At 42.3% G+C, this 19,621-nt stretch overlaps 1 protein-coding gene across 3 annotated transcripts in view; it reads left to right on the top strand.

The window, feature by feature from the left end:
* LOC135491759 (ubiquitin-like modifier-activating enzyme ATG7) overlaps positions 1-19,621 on the top strand; it is a 380,340-nt gene that overhangs the window by 8,375 nt on the left and 352,344 nt on the right. The window lies entirely within an intron of this gene.

The following is a 19,621-nucleotide window of genomic DNA, read 5'->3' as shown; positions in this document are numbered from 1 at the left end:
CGGGATAAATTTTAGTCAGGAGGAGCCTGGGATGCAATTTACCTGTCGGTCCGTCTTCCTCAGCAGGCTATTCCTTTCTAAACCCTCTTCCCTGCCCCAGAAGTTAAAAAGGATCACCACCTTCTCTGCGCTGGTGATGGCAAGTGTCAAGGTGGTTCTTGTCTCTCTAACTGTGGTCCGGAATGAGTTTGTCGTCATCAGGCCCCGGATCTGGTCGAAGACGCAACTTGGTACATCTCTGTAATGAAACAAGAATTGCAATACATACAGCTATCATTCTAAGTGGTGGTGTCCAGGGAAACAGCTACCATATTGATTCGGGGCGGACACCATTTTTCCTGTTGCCTGCCCCCCCCCCCCACAAAAAACCCGTTTTTCTCTATTTCCGTTGAGAATAAAGAACTCATGAAGCTCATGAACCTACCGAGCAATTCGCAGACTCTTCCGTGGACCATTGGACCTCATCATGCGGAGGATCTGCTTGTGAATGAGCCTGATCTCATCCACAACCATAGGATAACTCTGGAATGACAAAAACATATGGAAAATATGGAAAGAAAAAAACATAGGCCGCCAATTTCTTCACAGAGGGAGGGGGTTAACAATTTGGGCAATAACTTTCTATAGTAACATTTCTTTCTAATCCAAGTAGGCCGCGCAGAGGGCCTGCGCCATCTTAAGGTCTAGGGTACAGTCTCAGTTATTTCGTTCGCACCTCGACCCCCTGGACGTTAGGCCCCCTGTGAGTACTAAACCCGCAGTTATATCAAACCAATTTTTGTGCACTCTGGCGGGCTGCTTCCCGCTTCCCGCCATGTCAATTATGTCAATCAATCAAATTTCAGGCGGTATAGGTGGTGATGTCATTATCGCAATTTGGTACCATGCCAGGACACGGCTAATCAAAGTTAGTAACTGTTTATATAGCTGATTAGAAAACAATGCGTAAGTGGCTTATGACAACATGTTATTTTCAATTTTTGATTGATTAGACTTTGCTCTTTCATAAACACAATGTAGAAGCTGACGTCAATGTTCGCCACCTCTTGCAAATTACCATTCGGAAGGCTTCGGAAATTGTCGGCTTGGGATCAATATTTCCCTTTCTAGGCTCGGGAATGACACAAATAACCTAATTGACGTAGGCCTACTATGCTTTTGACGTATCTGTATAAATTGGAAATTAGAAATACAACTGTCAGTTCATTACCTGCACCAGTTGGTGTTTCCTCGCCTCCGCCCGGCCATACACGTCAGGGCTGTACTTTTGAGCCAGGCACCCTGCAACACCATCAAGTTCGTGGCAGAATGCCCTGAAAATCTCCCTTTCCTCGGCTGTCAGCAATTCGGCACGGAAACCCCTCCGAAAGTTGGAGAGAGCCCCCTTAATATGGCTGTCTAAGTTCTCCATTTTTGTGAACAATTCAAAATTCCCGCCAAATCACTATCGGGGTCTAGCAAAGGGGTGGGGGTGTGATGGAGCCTAAACCCGAATGGCGGTCAATGTTTGTTTGTCATCTATCTTCAGAACCAGTCCACACACCTAAAGATACACATAGGTACTCTTATATATATATGAGTTAAGCGTTTCCCTCTATCCGAGCAGTTTTGTTAAGCATATCGGCCACCCATCCCCCCCCCCATATGTTGAAATATACTCTCCGGTAAGCGGTAAGGACGCCGTTATAAAACCTCAACATTGGGAAATTCGGCTAATTTATTTCTGATATATTCTTAATACACTTTTTTATTACACTAATAAAGATTTTCGCAAACTTTATAAGACATAAGCAGCTATCTCAAGCAGGGCCATCATCATCATGCGCGCCTTCAACACCAAGACACTTCCACCATGCCCGGGACCCGCCCTGTACATTTGCATTGTGCACCACTCAAAAATGTATCAAGTCGGGTCGTATCTAAAACAAAGGAACCCGCAATGCATTGTATTACATTGTATCTTTCCCGTGACGTTGCCTCGCGGGGAACTCTCCAGTGGCGCGGTCCGTGAATGCGTAATAGAATAAGCACTGCGAGTGGGGGTGACGTGACGCCGTCATGCCGCTATCGTTAACTGCGCCTGCGCGACGGCGCGAAGAGTGGATCTGACGCTGTGTGGAGCGTGGTCGTAAATGGCGCTGACGTCGCAGAGTGGTGAACTCGGAAACCACGCGTATTCCGCGTTTTGAGCTGGTCCTGAGGCGCTGTGTATTGTCAGGAAATGCAGACAGATTGTTGATTATTTCTTTGTTGATTTTATATCTCGCTAAAACACTCGGGGTTTGCGTAACTTAATCCGGAGAAGATAGCCTTAGATACGCGTGCAAATAGCCATGTGCACTGCTTAGAGCAATCACAATACTATCGTCGTGGCAGATAAGTCAATTCCAAACTTGCCCCAAAATTGCCGCACGCCAGTGCCACACAACATCTATATGGGGAACTTCCATTTTTGCGGAAAAGCGACACAAATGTTATGAGAACCTTTATTTATGCGGAAATAACCGCCCATATATAACGTTTAAAACTGCTTGGCTTTATTGATGTATCATTGTATGATAACCAAATGGCCAAAGCTAGGTTGGAACCTTGAACTTCTTTTCTGCAATTTGGTGGTGTTTACTGTTCGTGATAGTTCGGCCAACCTCCGATTATCAAGTTAAGTGACGGCATGAAACAGTAATTGGCATCACCGGCACCGACATCAGAAATGGTTCTGTTCAGTATTAATCGAAAAAGTTATGGCAATCTCCGATTCCGTTTTGGGCTGACGGCATTGAAACAGCGTCGGCACCACCACAGTATTGCATCGAAGATTATTCAATTTGGTAATGTTCGGAAACAATCGGGCAATCTCTGATTCCTCTTGACCGATGACGCCATTCGACAATACCAGAAATCCCCGACTTGGCACTCGCACATGTCATGCACATTAATTGCCCTCTCGGCTGACCAACCGAGTACTGCGCTTAGCTTAGTCGCACTATGTTTTCAATGGATAGTCAGGCGATGGGGGTTAAGCATTTTGCCGATAGACCATAGGTTTCTTATAATGTCTAACCGATACTATGCGAAGTTTCAGTGAATTTAATGAAAAAAATCCTGTGTCCACTTGTACCGCCGCTTTGCATGTATTGGTGAAGTTTTAGCGGGGAAAATTGGCCTTTTAGGTGTTTTTATGGCTCTAAAACTGGCATATATGTAGCTGTAGTGATAATATTTTAGTTGTCGATAGATCTGCAGAATGGCAGTACCATATAGATTCATAATAGGGCTTCAGGTGTTTTGGAAGATTTTTGAAAGATATCCATCTCTTGTGAATGTGAGTCGGTCACAAGGGAGTTTTCGGGTTCGGTGTATGCAATATAACTAGTTTTATAAATCGGTCATTATGTAATGCTGACGTGAAACACCGTCATTCTGTTACTTACTATAGATTTCAATTTCTCACTTTACAAATTACATTTAGGGGTGGTTCAACATTTTTAGCATTCACAAGTGTACGAAGAGCACACTTTTTGAAGACCCCCCTCCAAAGTGTGCAGAGAAAAATGTTGATCCATTTCATACTTTCATACCAGGTAGGGCAGTCCTTATCAAAGGTCCTACATGCAGCACTCGGCAAATTTGAATAGCTCTGTATACATCAACAAGGGGATTTGAATAGGAGTTGTATGCCAATGAAAGCGAGATTGAAATAGAAGAATTTAGCCGTGGATTCCTGGTATCGATCGACATTTTCATGTCAACAACAAAAGTGTGCACGCTCTATTAAGTACTTGTGAGAATGTTGAAAGAGTTGAACCACCCCTTAAGTGATTGTTTGAAAGTTGTATTTTTCACTTGAGGGTCAATATAATGACCCAGTCCAGTTCACAGCATCCGAAATACATTACTGATTCATTTCCTATATTGAAATTTCTAATGCCGTGGTCACGCTGGTGTTTATAATAAGAATTGACTGCGCATTAAAACTTTAATACGCATTGGGGTGCCACACCCAAGCTGGCGTGTACCGTTTTCAAACCGCTATAACAAATACTGTTATTTAATATAATATGCATCAACGAAGTCGCTCTGGCCAAGCCGCATTTAACCCGCTGCGGCGTCTTTGGAATTCGTAGTGTGGCTCACCTAATACGCATTTGTTGTCTATGTTTTTATGTACGGTACGTCTTTCTCACTTCTAGTTTGGCAATTTGAAATCGGAATGCATAATTCATAGTTTCCGCATCTCCCAGAGGTTGCCATAGCAATTGATTGCGACGAGCTGATTCGTCAATGCTATCACATGACTGATAACAGTTGCGGCTCCTATCGGATTGTGTTGGTCAGGTTTTTAGCTCACCTGTCAGGTGAGCTTATACGATACTGTGGCGTCCGTTGTTAACCTTTGACAAAAGAGTGGCATGTTTCTTAACCACTTGACCTAGAAAGTTTATACTTCGAGTGTGTGTAACCCTAGGCAAGACCTTCTTTCAAAATGAAAATTAGAAAGAACAATTTGACTGCCATAAAGGTGGCGCTCTTTGAAAATCTATTTTAAGCTTTATCTTATGAAAGCTACTAGTGCTAGCTAAAATCATGAAACCTTTACTGTGGGTGCATCTCATAAGGGTGCTTGAAATGTAACCTGGGTTTTGATTTTAAGTACTTTTCAAGGTCACAGAGGTCAAGTAAGCTATTGGCATGGCCGTTGGCGTTAGACAATAGCGGCATGTTTCGTAACCGCTGGTGTTATTGACTTGAAATCTTGTACATAAGTACCGCTAGGTCGAATGACCTCAGAGACTAAATTTCCATGTGATTTGATTCATGGATTGGCCACCAGGAGCCAAACCTCGATACACAAAAAGTGCTATTTCTCCTGAAGTAAGGCTGGATCATTTCCAAATATTTATCATAGGTACATCTAGTAAGAATACATGACATAATACCCATGTTTTCGATTTGACGTAGTTTTGAAGGTCACAGAGGTCAACTTAAAATATTTCAACAAACATGGCAGGTTTTCTTACTATATGACCTAGATCATTCTAAACTTGTAGAAATATGCCTCTAGGCAAGTCCTATCCAAGCAACTAACTACAGTCCGGATTCAATCGCAAATGTGGCCACCAGGGGGCAAAGTTAAAAATACCATGAAGTCTAGTTTTTATCAAAACTAGAGCTCGGATGTTGATCATATGTGGTGTGAAGGCAGCCACATGCATCCCCTACTTTATCGACCCACTTCGATCTGATTGCAAGTGTGGCCACCTGGGGGTGAAGTTCATCAATAATCAATGTCCATTTTAGCTCACCTCTGGGGAGCTTGTACGATACCGTGGTGTCTGTTGTCGTTGTCGTTCGTTAGCTGAGCACGTTTCGTCACCGCTAGGGCTAGATGGCTAAAACTTGGTGTGATGGTAGCTTTGGGTGATATGCCCTTTTTCTTAGTAGAATAGCTGTTCAAATGGTGGCCGTCCTGCAATCCATCCATTCATCCATCCATCCATCCATCTAGGGACCCATCTGTGGACAAAATTTGACATTTCATGACCGGGAAGCCTAGCCACTTCGTTGACGGTGCTAAATTAGGAGTTGCCCAAGGTGAACTCAGAAACGAAAAATCAGCGCGATCCGACCTGTATTAAGAGAATGAGGTCATTTTGCATTTAGATTTCTTCCCCTTTTTACCTCGGTCCACAGAGGAAATATTGTTTTCAAATGTGGCTGAATATTTTTTAATATTTTTTCATTTTTACTTTTAATGGAATTAATATAGTTTTCACCGCCAGTTGGCGCTGCAGGCACATTGACTGAATTTTGGCGATTTCAAATTTGGCACGGGCTCAACTTTTTTGCAAGCAGTGCCGCTGATTGGCCGATCAATAGAAGAGATGCCACCATTTAAAAATGGCGGTAGTCGCTGCTTCAATGAAGGTGAGTGAAATTTCTCATGTTCAATCGGTTGATACTGTTGAGGATCTAAACCTCGCTATTCAGTTTCCGGTATTTGGTTGATTGTATGTTTACTGCGCATGTGCAATAAAGCAGGTTTTACTTCCTGTGTTACTAAAAGAGAATGAAGAGTTGATTTTATTCTGTCGATCTTTATTTATCTTTTATCCGTCCAATCTCTCATAATATAATATCATCCTCCGTCCAGCTGCTCCATGATGACAACCACAACAGGTTATGGGCCCAGAAAAAGGCTTTATTTCGATGGAGACGAACGAAAATATGAACTTTGGGAAGTGCGGTTTCTCGGTCACATGCGTATACAAAAACTCTATGGTAGATTGGCAGAGACAGATCCTACTAAGGTAGATGCAGCTAAGAATGCTGAGGCTTTTGCCGAGATGTCACAATATATAGATGACCGCAGCTTATCCTTGATTATGAGAGATGCTAGGGACGATGGGCGTAAGGCGTTAGGAATTCTCAGGGGGCATTATATGCCCAAGGGCAAACCCAGAGTAATAACTTTGTACACTGAACTGACTTCGTTAAGCTTGTGCCCTGGTGATTCTGTGACTGATTATATCATACGTGCAGAGAATATTGTTGCTGCCCTCAAAGACACTGGTGAAACAATCAGCGATGGTCTGACAGTGGCCATGATTCTGAAGGGTTTACCGTCCGAGTTTAAACCTTTCACTACAGTTATCACGCAGAGAGAGAACGCCGTCACGTTTGCTGAGTTTAAGGTTGCTTTGAGAAACTTCGAGGACACCGAGAAAGTTCACGATAGTAGTTCAGACAACTCCGTATTAAGGGTGACTGGTGCTGCTGGTGGTGGTAAACACTGTAACTATTCATCATGGAGTGGAAACAACGGTGTGCAGAGAAAGCCATCGGGCTATAGTGGTAGTAGTGGTGCTAAATTTCAAGGTACTTGTCATGCCTGTGGTATCAAAGGACACAAGGCAGCAGACTGTAGGAAAAGTAAACGGTGGTGTGAACATTGTAAATCTTCTACTCATGATACATCGTACTGTCGCAAACTTCCACATACGAGAGACACTGTGAAGATGGCCGAATCTATTCGTGACACAAACAATGAACACTCATTTGTTATCAAGATTGATGCTGGCCAGGTAGATTCTTTAAATTCAGTCAGTAGTAAACAAGGTGGTTTATTGGTCGATTGCGGTGCGACTACGCATATTGTCAATGACATATCAAAGTTTGTGAAGTTTGATGATACTTTTGATCCTGTTCGTCACTATATTGAATTGGCAGATGGTAGTAGATCAAACAATTTAGCTCTCAAGAAGGGTCATGCATGTGTTGACCTGTTTGATGTTGATGGCAATGTTCATGAATGTATGTTGTATGATGCTTTGTATGTACCATCTTTTGACTTGAGTATTTTATCGGTACAATCGGCGGTTGACAAGGGTGCACATGTGGAATTTGATCGAGATTCAGCTGTGTTTTCTAAAAAGGGTGTCCAATTTTCAATCAAAAAGCAGGGCAAACTGTACTACTTGAATAGTGCTGCTAGTGTGTCACAGAAGTCAGCTAAACATTCTCTCAAAGATTGGCATGAGATCATGGGACATTGTAACACCAAGGACATGTTGAAACTGAAAGATGTGGTAGATGGTATGGTAATTCAAGATAGAAAAGAATTTGATTGTGGTATTTGCATTACTGGTAAGATGGCTCAGATAATCAATAAGACACCAGACAGAAGGGCAACTTCTATTCTTGAATTGGTGCATTTTGACTTGGCAGGACTTGTAGACCCCCCTGCCAAGGAAGGTTTTAGGTATGTCTTAGGGTGTGTGGATGACTACTCTGGTTTAATCATGTTGTATTTTTTGAAGAACAAGAGTGATACTTTGCGTGCAACACAAAAGTTTCTTGCTGAAGTTAGGTTTTATGGTACAGTGAAACGGATTCGGAGTGATCAGGGGGGAGAGTTTACATCAGAATCATTTGAATCCCTTCTCATCAGTAGCAAGATCAAACATGAACGATCAGCTCCGTACTCACCTCATCAGAACGGTACAGTAGAGCGATCTTGGAGGTCATTATTTGAAATGGCTCGGTGTTTGTTGTTACAAGCTGGTTTGCCAAAGTGTTTGTGGTCATATGCACTCTTGTGTTCAGCGTACACCAGAAATAGATGTTACAATCCTAGGATCAAAGGTACAGCATATGTGGCATTCACTGGTTTTAAGCCTAACATTGCTCACATGCAAAAGTTTGGTTCGACATGCTATGCTTTGGTACAAAACCCAAAGAAGTTGGATGATCGGAGTGAGAAAGGTATATTTGTGGGCTATGACAAAGACAGTCCAGCACTTCTGGTGTATTTTTCAGAAACAGAAAGGTCAGGTGTGTGAAGTTCACAAGTGAACCCAGTGTAGTTCAGAAACCAGAATTTCCAGTAGATGATACTTCAGATGAAGGTAGTGAAGATTTAGTTTTGAGAAAGAAACCTGAAGGTCATAAAGATGTAGCTGTTCATCCTGATGTAATTGTACCAGGCGCTATGCCTGTAGTAGTTGTACCGGGCACTGAGCCTGATGAAGTTGTACCCGCTGCTGAGCCTGATATAGTTGTAGTAGACACAGATGTTGATGTTGATGTAGGTGCTGCTAGAGTTGAACCTGGGAATGAGAATAGAACTCGCCCAAAGCGTAATGTGGCACCTCCCAAGCGGTATAGAGATTATGTGATGGGCGACAAGTTGGATGAGAAAGTAAATGTCACTATACATAGTTGTTACAGTATGATTAGTAGTGTTCCTAAGTCATATCAGGAAGCAATGTCTGATTGTAATTCTGAAGCTTGGAAAAAGGCAATGGACACTGAGTTTGATGCTTTAAATGATAACGACACATTTGAACTGACCACTTTGCCTCCTGGTAGAAAGGTAGTGGGGGGAAGATGGGTCTATGATGTCAAGTTAGGACCAGACAATGAGGAAGTGTATAAGGCCAGATTTGTGGCTAAAGGGTATTCCCAGGTACCAAATGTAGATTACCATGAGACCTTCGCACCAACAGCTAGGCTCACCTCTGTGTAAGAACATTGATGCAATTAGCGGTAGAGAAAGATTTGATTGTACACCAACTAGATGTAAAGGCTGCTTATCTGAATGCGCCTATAGATTGTGACTTATATGTTGAACAGCCAGAATGTTTTGAAGTGAAAAGTGGAACTGATAAAAAGCTAGTGTATAAACTAAGAAAGTCGCTCTATGGTTTGAAACAGAGTGGGAGAAATTGGAACAATTTGCTCCACTCACATCTCATTGAACAGGGCTTTTCACAGTCAAAGGACGACCCTTGTGTGTACACCAGAATTTCTGGTAGTGAGACTACTGTAGTTGTCATTTGGGTTGATGATATTATAGTGGCTGCTAGTTCTGATCCTATTTTGGAGAGTGTAAAGGACAGTTTATAGAGAAAGTTTAAGATGAAGGATTTTGGTTTTATAGCATGGTATCTAGGCATTGAGTTTGTGCATGACAGACAGGCAGGTGTGATTTCTCTTTCACAAAGAAAATATTTGGAGAAGATGTTAGCTAAATTTGGCATGGAGAACTGCAAGCCAAAATATACACAATGTGACATGAATGTAAACAAATTGTGCAGTGAGTCAGGCAAACCTACTGATCAGAAACTCTACAGAGAAATAATAGGTAGTCTCATTTATGTAATGATGGGTACAAGACCCGATCTGTGTTTCATTGTTTCTAAACTGTCTCAGTATCTGTCAGCTCCCTCTAAGATCCACATGGCTCTTGCGAAACATGTTCTCAGGTATGTGAAAACCACTATAGATCAGAAGTTAGTGTACAGAAAATCTGATGATGAACTCAACTTGGTTGGTTATTGCGATACAGATTGGGCCAATTCAGAAGATCGCAAAAGTGTGACAGGTTTTGGTTTTATGCTTGCAGTAGATGGTCCCTTGATTTCTTGGAAGTCAAAAAAACAAGCCACAGTGGCTCTTTCAACTTGCGAAGCCGAGTACATGTCAATATCAGCAGCTACACAGGAAGGGATTTTCTTGAAGGCCCTGCTGCAAGATATGACAGGTAGTACTGAGGCTCATGAATTCATCCTGTACTGTGACAATCGGGGCGCCATATCTCTGTCCAGAAACCCTATTTTGCATCAAAGGTCTAAACACATAGACATAAGATATCACTTTGTCAGAGATGAAATCCAGAGAGGAGTTTTAGATGTTGTATATGTGCCCTCGGATGAGAACATTTCTGATGTGTTCACTAAGCCAGTGCCCAGAGGAAAAGTAGCTAAGTTCAGAGATATTCTTATGGGTTTATAGATGTAATACTACATGTAAATGTGAATCTTATGTGATCATACATTAAGTTGTGACAATTGATGATATGGACTGAGTTGTGATATATGGACAATAGCATAATTTGTGACGTCCTATTTTGTGGTGCAGGAATTAAGATGTTTTATCACTTGATGTGTTTTTGTAGTGTGTTGTTCAAATTTGTTCAGTTTTAGAGTTTGAATTCTATAGAAGAAAAGAAAAAAAAGTTAAATTATTTGAAGTGCATTTTAAATGCGAGTCTACGTGTATTGTTAATTGTATTTTAATGTGAATATTATTTGAGTTGAATTTTTGATGTAAATCTTTGAGTTTTGGATAGCTGTGTTTAAGTGGGGGTGTTGAGGATCTAAACCTCGCTATTCAGTTTCCGGTATTTGGTTGATTGTATGTTTATTGCGCATGTGCAATAAAGCAGGTTTTACTTCCTGTGTAACTAAAAGAGAATCGTAGCCAGATTCGGAATAAAGTGAGAACAGAATGTCACTAGCCCCAAGAAACTCCTGACTTCCGAGCTGCTTTCAGGTATCCTTGCATTTAGTATAGCGACAACTTTCTCCTTCGTGACATCCAGACCCTTATCTGACAGCTGGTGTCCGAAGAAGTCTAGATTGTCTACACCAAACAGGCACTTATCCCAGTTTAGTGTGGCACCTGCTTTCGACAATGCAGCTAAACACTTGTAAAGTCTCTCATCATGCTCATCATCCAGTCCATGTACGATTATGTCATCCGATATGTTTTCTACTCCTGGGAGACCTTGGATGATCTTGTGAATCTCATGTTGATATATCTCACTTGCAGCATTGACACCAAACAAGAGGCGTTTGTTTCTGTACAATCCACAATGAGTAACAAATGTCACGGCTCTCCGCGATTCAGGATGCAGCTCTAATTGGTGGTACCCCCACTTTCAATCCAGCTTTGTGAACTTGTTGCTCTTGGCCATTCCTTGCAAGACCTCGTCTTCCGTAGGAATTGGGTGTCGTTCACGTTCTATGGCTTCATTTACACGGCGCATATCAACGTATAATCTCACGTCTCCACTTGATTTTGGTACGATGACTATCGGACTGACCCAAGGTGTCGGTTCCTCTACAGGTTCGATTACGTCTTGTTGGACCAATTCGTCGATTTTGTCCTCCACCTTTTTCCTCAGACCAAACGGCGTTCTTCTGACAGGTTGGGCTACCGGCTTGACATCAGGGTTTAATTTTATTTCCACCTTTCTACCTTTAATCTTTCCCAGACCTTCAAATAACTTTTTCGCCCGAAATTCCTCGACGATTTTATCGACTCTGGAGTTTGACATGATTGCATTCACTTTACCGTCCTCTACACCAACCCTCAGGACACCTAGATTCTTTGCGGTGCTACTACCAATAAGACCGATACCCTTGCCCTTGATGACTAGAACCTCGGCTTTAACGCTATTGTTCCCGTATTCGATCACACACGTGAACCGTCCCTTTACAGAAAGTGGTTTCTCTGAGGCATAAGTGAAAAGTTTTCGTCCAGGTGAGGCTTCTGATTGACACAAAACTTTCTTCCGTTTTAAGTCCTTCCACGTTGCCTCATCCACTATATTTACCGTTGCCCCTGAATCTACAAGTATGGAAAGTCCTACGCCTCCAACATTAAAGTTCAGCGTGTTTACCCTCTGGTGATTGGTGATCAAAAAGGCAAAATCCCCGGAGTTGTCGTCATCGACCTGATTCACAGTCGCCTTTTTGTCCTGCCATGGCTTCCCTTTTTGGCTCACCGTAGGGGAGTCGTTACAATACCGCAGTGTCCGTCGTCCGTCGTCGTCGTCGTCCGTCGTCGTCGTCGTATCCTGTTTCAAAAACAGTGGCACGTTTCTTAACCGCTAAGCCTATGAACTTGTAACTTTGTACACAGGACTCCCTGGGTCAGATGACCTGTGACACTAAATTTCAGTCCGATCTGATTCTTAATTTGGCCACCATGGGGCTGAATGTAGATATCTAAAAAGTGTGATATCTCGCTTATTAATGACTTGCTTGGAATGAAATTTTTGTGGTAGGTACTCATAGCAAGGATACATCATATATCATACGGGTTTTTAATTTGACATACTTTTCAAGGTCACAGAGGTCAAATTGCGTAAATTGGCTGTTTCAGTGTAACTATGGCACGTTTTTCAACCTCCACAGCTATGAACTTGAAACTTAGTACATATAACCCCCTATACCAGATAACCTCTGGTGCTGAATTTCGGTCTGATCTGATTCTCAACTTGGCCACCAGGGGGCCGAATGTGGATATCTAAAAAGTGTGATAATTCGCTTATTGATGACTTGTTTTCGATAAAACTTTTGTGGTAGGTACTCATAGCAAGGATACATCATATATCATATGGGTTTTTAATTTGACCTACTTGTCGAGGTCACAGAGGTCACAACGCAGACACAGATATGGCCGAAATTGCATTTTTTGTGTTTTTCGTGTTGTGGCAATCCAAAGGTCGTGAGTTCAAACCCCGGTCAGGGACGGCCAAAAATATTTTTTTATTTTATTAGTTTTTATCTTTTCCCTTTTGTCTTTTCTGACTTGTATCTTACATTTTCTTGATTTTTGGCTCACCGTAGGGGAGTCTTATGTAATACCGCAGTGTCCGTCGTCCGTCGTCGTCGTCCGTCGTCCGTCGTCGTATCCTATTTAAAAAACAGTGGCACGTTTCTTAACCGCTAGGGCTATGAACTTAAAACTTTGTACACAGCACCCCCTAGGTCAGGTGACCTCTGACACTGAATTTCGGTCCGATCTGATTCTCAACTTGGCCACCAGGGGGCCAAATGTCGATATCTAAAAAGTGTGATATCTCGCTTATTAGTGACTTGTTTTCGATGAAACTTGTGTTGTAGGTACTCATAGCAAATATTCATCTTATATTATACGGGTTTTTAATTTGACCTACTTTTCAAGTTCACAGAGGTCATATGGCTTAAATTGGCCGTTAGAGTGTAAACTATGGCACGTTTCTTAACCACTAAAGCTATGAACTTGAAACTTGGTACATATAACCCCCTATATCACATAGCCTCTGGTGCTGAATTTCAGTTTGATCTGATTCTCAACTTTGCCACCAGGGGGCCAAAAGTGGATATCTAAAAAGTGTGATGTCTCGCTTATATTAAGTGACTTGTTTTCGATAAAATTTTTATGGTAGGTACTCTTAGGAAGAATACATCACATGTCTTACGGGTTTTCAATTTGACCTACTTTTCAAGGTCACAGAGGTCATATGGCGTAAATTGGCCGTTGGAGTGTAAACTATGGCACGTTTCTTAACCAGTAAAGCTATGAACTTGAAACTTGGTGCATATAACCCCCTACATCAGATAACCTTTGATGCCGAATTTTGGCCTGATCTGATTCTTTATTCGGCCACCAGGGGGCCATAATGGAAAAAGGAAGAAGTGCAATATCTTGCTTATTTGAGTGAATTGTTTTCGATAAAATTTTTATGGCAGGGACTTCTAGCAAGGATACACCACATGTCCTACGATTTTTGGATTTGACCTCCTTTTCTAGGTCACAGAGGTCAAATGGCGTAAATTGGCCATTAGAGTGTAACTATGGCACGTTTCTTAACTGCTGAAGCTATGAACTTGAAAGTTGGTACATGTAACCCCCTACATCAGATAATCTCTGACACCGAATTTTGGCCTCATCTGATTCTTGATTTGGCCACCAGGGGGTCAAAACTGAAAAAGTAGGACGTGCAATATCTTGCTTATTAATGACTTTTTTTCGATGAATTTTTTATTGCAGGGACTCTTAGCAATCACACGATATTGATCTTGTTGATGTCATAGACAATTATTGGTTGGATCATAAACTTATATATACTGCCCTGTCTTATTACTTGACATCAATACACATCTAAAAATCAATACACATCTAAAAAAAGTCTTCATGCCTGATTGTGTTCACCATATTCACCTCTAAACTAAGCATGATCCTGCCTACTAAAAGATGTATACGGTGAGCACAATGGCCCCTGGCCGTTTCATTTCTTGCTGCGACAACAAACTTTGAAGTGGTCCTTTCCACCGCAAAGATTACAAGTTTGACCCTTGGCTCGACACTCAGGGTCCTTACCGAAGTGCCCACTTTGGCCACAACGAAAGCATCGCCCGGGTTTAGGATCCTTGCGATCCTTCTGCTTCCACTCTGCTTTGGGTTTACCATGCGATTGTGACTTCGGTTTGTGCTACGAAATCTTGTTCACACTGCCTGCAGCGCCACCTGTCTTCATCGATTCTAGCTGGTAGTCTACTGCCTCGAGTGCCCTAGCGGTTTTCACAACATGATCTAATGTCAAATCGTCTTTTTCAAGGAGTTTACGCCTCAGTTTTACGGACCGACATTTGTCTATGACTTGGTCCCAAACATCAGCATCCAAATTTGCAAAATTACAGAAAGCGGCTTGTTTCCGCAGACGTGCGATAAACTTATCAACCGTTTCCCCCTCCTCCTGAGACATTGACCGAAAGACGTGTCGCTCATATGGCTCGTTCACCTTTCCAACGAAATGTGCATTCAATGTACGCAGTGCAACACCGTATGCATCAGCATTGTCAACAAGATTGCCATCTGCATCAAGTACAGGAGGGGTTGGCCCTGGATCGGCCAGAGTTTCGTATAAATCTTGTACATCAGGTCCTGCACAGTGCAACAGTAATGCTGTTTTCTGCTCAGCATTTACAACGGCCTTTGCAGCAACATGGTATGCGAACGATTTTCGCCATTTGACCCAACGAGGTCCCACCGTGGCGGCGTTTCCAGAAATATCCAGTCGCTCTACCGCCTGTATTTCTGTGCGTAACTTGAGCTTACTTTATGCTAGAGTTCTTTTACTTCCTCGTCGCCATTGTCATGTATCACAATAACTAGTGTTGATACTTCTATTCAGTGGTTTTTATTCACTCTAAATCGATCAGCTTCAGCGTCATTGAAGATCCGCGGCATTGGCGTTATACACGAGAACATTTAACGCGACCACTATTTATACACAGCGTGTCTCTAAATAACCACAACACAACATGCGCTAGCGACCGGAGAATTCGCCGTCGGCCATTTTGGCTACGGTCCCTGAGTTGTTGTAGTTGGCTATTTTGCAACAAATCTCGCCATTTACGTTTGTTTTCTCCCTGTCTGGTCATTGGCCGTGACAACAATTATTTTGAAAGTCACATTATGATATCGTAGTATGAATTCCACTGCAGTTTCGTTACGCAGCAATGCTCATGTTTTTGGTTTGCAATCCTGTACTGTCTGTACACTGTGCTGTGCATGGCTGTGCTGTAGGCTGTAAAAAGGACAAAAACGATAGCCCAGCCCTATAGGACAGGCTTAGAGTATAACTCAACAGGCCCTCATGATTCATTTGATGGACACCTTATTTGATAGTACCTCATCATTAAGTCAACTAGATCCTGTTCTGTCACATGTCGTAGACGATAGACAATTTTCAAAATGTAGTACACCACTCGCTCATCTTTAAGCCCAGCTCTCGGCTCACATCATGTGGGCACGGTTGGCTGTTTAGTGTTATGGTTCAGACTGTGAGACTAATTTAAAGTCACAATAAAGAGGTTACACTTTTATTTTGAATTGGAAAACAGCCCACAGGACTGACTTTTCACTGAGTAATAAGTGTGCCCTTCGAAGGTTAAGTCTCTTTCTGGATTTGCTTCCATAGATGCCTTGTTCAGGATATCATCTGACAAATGCCTGATCAAGCACAGACTGTATCCGGTGGTGTACGTTTCCCCGTCTATGTCACCCTTTTTTATTCAGTCAGTGTTAATTTCTCTTCTCTTTTTTTTACAGATTAACTGTTGTTGGTTATTGCAAGAGGAGTCGTTGGCACATTTCATGTCCAGGAAAGCACTTGCTGTTCCCACATTCAGAGTAAGGTGTGCTTACTCGTTTTACTGCTTTCCATTCCCGGAGAGCGTTATCAAATATCTGCCGCAAGGCATCAAATATCTGCCGCAAGGCGCTTCAAATATCTGCCGAAAGGCATCAAATATCTGCCGCACCAATAAAGTTCATTTTGTTAACCAATTCTTTATCTTCTTTTCTTCACATACAAAAAAGACCATCCCAAACATTTGGCTGCATCCACTTCGTCAATGCCCAGACAACAGTCGGTTAATTTGACCATTGTAAAGCACCAGGGCCCACCTCACAAAATACATTGTAATAATTATGTACCTTGTGTCCATGTGCATGTTATTAGTTCCACCTACGCTGCATGAAGACAAGGACTCCACTCTTTGACGTCACCACACAACTCCTTGACGTCATCACACACCCCATTACTGCAACGGCAATAGAAATGACTTTACGTCATAATAGCAGGGTGACGTCAACTCAGTACTTTAGCACGCACTGATCTAGCAAGAAGGTCTTTCGCACCAGCACTTCTGCGTGCTAGACGTTACAGCTTCACGTTGCCTCATAATAACGGGGTACCAACACACACTTGGCCCTTGCCTTCAGCTAGCCATTTCAGCTGAGCGCCAGGCCCTTGGGCCTCTTGTTGAAATTGTTTGTTTTCGTTTTTGAAGCTAACGGTTGTACACAGGGTGACGAAATTTTTATGGTGGGTGTATCTGATAAAGTTTAAATGACATACCACCTGGGTTTATGATTTTACGTACTTTTGAAGGTCGCAGTGGTCAAAGTTCACTAAATCTCCGATAGGTGGCACGTTTAGTTTCTATTTGAGCTCGAAGGTTCTAAACATGTGAGGACATGTATCTAGGGACCCAAAAATTATTCTACTATTCTACTGTTCTACTATTCTATTCTACCCAAAAAATTTAGACTTAAATATGGCCGCCAGGCGGCCATCTTCAAAATTAAACAAAGTCGGATTACATTCAGATTTCATGTGATTGTATATCGATGTATTCTCTACATCATCCCTGATTTTTAGTCAAATCCTTCAACCAATATGGCCGCCAGGCGGCTGTCATGAAAATTTTAAAAAGTCCTATTACTCCGAAACTTATGATCAGATTGCAACCAAACTTAAAATTAGGTACAGTGTAACCCCGGTTGGCGACCTCCCCGGTAACGCGACCACCCCGCTAACGCGACCACGATTCTCCGGTCCCGAATGGTTTCCTCTCTAATTACCATTAAGAGACCCCCGCTAAGACGACCACCACGGTACCCCGACCGCAACCACTGGCTTGGCCAGTCCCAAACTGAAAATCAACCCCGCTAACCCGACCACCAGGCCTAATTGCCGTAATCGGTCGCAACCGCGGCATAGTAATTAGCACCTCGCTGCCAAGCTTTGTTGAGACGGGGACAATGGCCATGGGAATACATATGAAAACAAAAAATACAATGTGATTTTGCAGGTATGATCAATTGTATAAGTGTAACTGAATAAATAAACTTTCCTTTTCTAACGTTTTCATGGTTTGTTTTCATTACTGAGCCAGTTCAGTACCAGACATGCGCACTCAGCAGCAGCAAAATCATGTGATTTGCGTGATTTGCATATGAACTTATAATAAACGGCGGGTAGTTTGAAGACCACACTTATGACAATAACAAGCTTGCGAGACGTTTGAATGTTTTATGATATGGAGAACTTGGTTGATTTACTTCAATATCATTTTATATTTCTTTAAATATTTTGACTGAAAATAGATTTGATTAAAACTGTAGCATTACTCAACTCATCATTCACGTGGAATCATACGACAAGTTCACTTCAATCGTCACAAACAGTCGGGTACATGGAGGATGATTCACCAAATTGCCCGCAAATGCGTCACGTCGGGCAGATAATGAAACTTTGTGGATAAAATGAGTTACAAAATTACCTTTTCTAACTCATTCTGAGAATGTAACATGTAATTTTATCGACGAACTGTTCTTGCGAGGCATGATAACAAAACTTTGGAGCGTGCATCATCTCAATCAGGCAGCGTTGCTATGGTAGTACAGCGTACACACGCCATGCAGTCGGCAATTTTGGCGGGAAAAATAATCATGTATTTCGTCTGGGGATTCCCAACCTCGCTAACACGACCACCCCGGTAACACGACCACTCCGGCCACGGTCCCATGAGTGGTCGTGTTACCGGGGTTCCACTGTATATGGATAATAGTACATTGATACATAATGTGTATGTATCAATATCCCTAATTTTCAGTCAAATCCAATGACAAATATGGCCACCCTCTTGAAAATCCAACGAAGTCCTATTACTCCTAAACTGTTGAACAGATGTCAACCAATTTCCATGTGACTCTTTTATAACCCTAAAATTTAGTCAACTTAATAACCCAAATGCTATACTTAAGATGGTACCAGTAATTTTCTTTTGTGCCATTGAGCCGAGAAAAATAAATATTATTCAATGGCATCAAAACTGGTGATACTAGCCAGAAACTGTTCTCCCCATATCCACTGCAAGTGACATTCATTATATTACCCGAGATGAGCACCATTTCATTAGCTCACTTGTCCATTTGTAGCTCACCTGGCAATACTGTGGCGTCCGTCGTCTGTCAATGTCATATGCAGAACTATTACATTGTCTCTCTGACATTTTTCATAACAAGTTCTTCTTCAGGTTCACCCTTCCATGTTGACGGGTGAGCACAATGGCCCTGGCTGTTTCATTCTGGTGTTGGAACATCACCGGCATCAACACTGGAATGATTTCATTCAATATTTATTGAAAACGTTTGGGCAATCTCCGATTCCTCTTGGCGAGATGACGGCATGAACACCATCACCATCCGCATCACCGGCATCGACACTGAGAAATGATTGCACTCGGTATTCAATCAGAAACGATCGGGCAATGTCCCATACTTCAGTCGGCATGAACACCGTCTGCATCACCGGCACCGGGCATCAGAAAATATTCACTTCGGTAGTTGTCGGAATTGTTGGTGCTATCACTGATTCCTCAGTTTCGGTGGAGGATGGAATAACAGGGTCGGCATCACCGGCAGTGGCATCAGAATTAAAGAGAACAATTTGGTATTTTTCGGAAAAGTTTGGGCTATCTCCGATACATCCCATATCATACGGGATTTGGATTTGACATGATTTTCAAGGTCACATAGGTCAAATCCGGCAGGGGATTAGAAAGGGGAATATGTTTTAAAAAACGGTAAGATAAAGGGCCTGTTTTTAATCAGCCACCCGTCCTTTTCACCATTTATTTTCCCCGCAAATGTCATCTGTCATTCTGTTGCGCCATGACGGGACCGGGCCCCGGTCGATGCCGGTCACCGCAGACAC

Source organism: Lineus longissimus, chromosome 7, assembly GCF_910592395.1.
Source record: "Lineus longissimus chromosome 7, tnLinLong1.2, whole genome shotgun sequence".
NCBI lineage: Eukaryota > Metazoa > Nemertea > Pilidiophora > Heteronemertea > Lineidae > Lineus > Lineus longissimus.
Note: the sequence above shows the minus strand (reverse complement) of the source record. Positions and strands in the feature narration are given on the sequence as shown.